Source organism: Pteropus vampyrus, unplaced genomic scaffold (assembly GCF_000151845.1).
Source record: "Pteropus vampyrus isolate Shadow unplaced genomic scaffold, Pvam_2.0 Scaffold11, whole genome shotgun sequence".
NCBI lineage: Eukaryota > Metazoa > Chordata > Mammalia > Chiroptera > Pteropodidae > Pteropus > Pteropus vampyrus.
Genome location: NW_011888792.1, coordinates 8,544,978 through 8,547,577, shown reverse-complemented (window position 1 = coordinate 8,547,577; position 2,600 = coordinate 8,544,978). Strand labels below are relative to the sequence as shown.

Sequence of the window (2,600 nt, the reverse complement as noted above, 5' to 3'; positions counted from 1 at the left end):
ATGGTATGTGTATTCACTCATACAAAGTGGAAGATAGAAAAATCTGTTTGAAATATTTAGCCAAGAGTGTTCAATTTGATCCTAGACAAAAACCACTTAGCTGTGTCAGGCCCAGAGCTATATTTAAGTTTATTGTTTCATAAGTTTGGTCTATTTCAGTGTATTGTTCTCTGTACAAGGTCTCCCTGTAACCATGCATTATAATAGACTGTTGCCAGCATTCTCAAAGTTTCAGAGATGGATTGTTGATTACTTGCTTCCTGCCCCAGGGATTCTTGCTGTTAGGATTGTCATTAAACAAAGCAGCCTCCCTGGCATTGTATTCTGACAAACAGTTTTCACCTTTGCAAACTGATTAACGGAATGAGTTTGTTTTGATAATTGATCCTTGACTTGTATTTTAAAGGACAGCAAAATTTTAGAGGACTTCTATATCTGTTACAAATATTTTTCCTGGAATTTTAAAAATAATTTAGAAACTTTAGTTTAAAAAAAAGAAAAGAACATCAAGAAACAACTTAAGACTGGAGACCATTATTCCAATTATTATGGATGTGAATTTACACAGTGACCAGTCCAGCTCCAGGCTTTATCTTCTTAGAGTTTTCCCCCACAACCCAAAGTTAATGATGGAATCTTGGGCACAGAGGCAATGGCCCGCATACAGTACAGCACACAGAGCAAATTTTATAGTCTGAAGTATTATTACTATGAACTAGTCTGCATGAAGACCAACATAGGAATCTTTGTTGATTAACTGGGTTACAAACGTGCTCCATATTGACAACTCTTCTTCATTTCATGCTCCAAGTCAATAACTCTGTCAGTCATGCAGCCGTTGGCAGGTAAGAGGGAAAGTATCTCCCAATAAATCTATTGTAATCATGGGATAATTTGACAGCCATTCCCCTGTTTTCTAGTATTTAATAACATTTTGTTTGTTAGGTTTTTTTTTTTTTAAGAGCTTAGGGGAGATTCACGCAAGTATCAACAGATGTCAAAGAGTTTAAAATAAAAAAGAGAAGCTAAAATAAGAGGGAGGATTACAGATAGTAATTTATATACTTAGCCCAGGTAGAGAATTTGGGTCACTAGTCATTTTGGTGCTAATGAAATCTAGTGTTTAGTTGTTATTGGTAAAGAATATTAAATACATATGAGAAGGAGATTTTTAAAAAGCCACTGAGCAGTTAACAATGTGGCATTAGCTTTTATATTAAAAAAGACTGCCTTTTTCCCTCTAAAGTGATTCTTTAGGGATTAGAATCCTATTCAACAGTGGGGGAAAAACATGACTAAACATAGTTGTCAACAGAGTTAAAATGACAAACACTGTACTACACAAAAATTTTATTTTTAGCATTTCTTGAGGTAACAAAAAGAGGAAAAGAAAAGCTTTTTCATCCTTTGCAGTGTAACATTTTTATAGGGACTAGAAAATACATGATTCTGACATCTTGAACTCTTAAAATTCCCCTAGGAAATGGCCAGAGATGGATTTCGATAGAAACAAATTCCTATTTAAACTCTTTATAAGCTTTTTTTCTTATTATTCAGGTAGTAGCCCTTTAGGCATTGCTGGAGAAAGAAGAGTGAAATAGTGTATGTTCTTAACTGGTTAATGAAAAATTGAGATAAACAGAAGAGTTGCTTAAATATAGATTTTTCTCCTCACATAATTTGTCTCATTAAAATGCTTTTAATATTCTGTATTCTGATTTTCCTTGAAGGAAATATTGTTCTACAAAATTCCAATGAGACATGCTAAAAATAATGTCTGTGACAGAAATGTTAATTTCCTATCTAAATAATTAAATTTAAAACTATTGCATTTTATATTTCAAAAAAGATCATTAGATCCTTTCCCTTAAGGGAAAACTGAGACCCAGAGAACATAAAAAACTTGCCCAAAGTCACAGAGCTAATGATCAATAGTCAGGGTTGGGTTGAACCCAAGTTACTTATCTCTACTCTTATTTTCTTTCCACTATGCTGAGCCATCACTGTTACTGTTGGGATGATGTGAAATCCAGGCGAGGGTGGTGGTGTGATGTGTGGTGTCCCTCAGTTCTTCCCTGCTGACACAGCAAAGAATTACAGGTTGGTTAGATTTAGAAAAAGTAAGATTTATGAAAGCACGTATTAGAAGGAGACAGGCCATGCTAAGGAAGGCTGCATACGTGTGGAATGTGAAAGGTGAAAAGATTAGACAGAGTAAGCTCTAAAGGAGGAGCGGGTTTTCAGTGAAGAGAGCTGTAACAATGCAGAAGTGTGAAGGTCTGTTTATGTTTGGGCCCTAATGGGAGGTCCTAGATGTGAGGTTACTTTGACTGACAGTTGGCTGCTATATAACACTTTTTTTTTTTTTAAATGCCTACAGCACCTGGTCTTCTTAGGTGGTCTCCCATCCAAGTACTAACCAGGCCCAACCGTGCTTAGCTTCCAAGATCAGACATCAGGCTTGTTCAGGGTGGCATGGCCATAGACCATAGACCATGGCTCCACCGGGGTGCGAACCCAGGACCTTCTGTGTGTAAAGCAGATATGCTAACTGCTACTGCTATATAACACTTTGTCTACTGCGTAAGTGCTTACCCAGA

The 2,600-nt window shown here is 36.3% G+C and overlaps 1 long non-coding RNA gene and 1 pseudogene across 1 annotated transcript in view; one reads left to right on the top strand and one right to left on the bottom strand.

The window, feature by feature from the left end:
• Positions 1-2,600, top strand: part of LOC111731269 — a 213,032-nt gene that overhangs the window by 168,407 nt on the left and 42,025 nt on the right. The window lies entirely within an intron of this gene.
• LOC111731988 lies at positions 2,372-2,487 on the bottom strand (annotated as a pseudogene).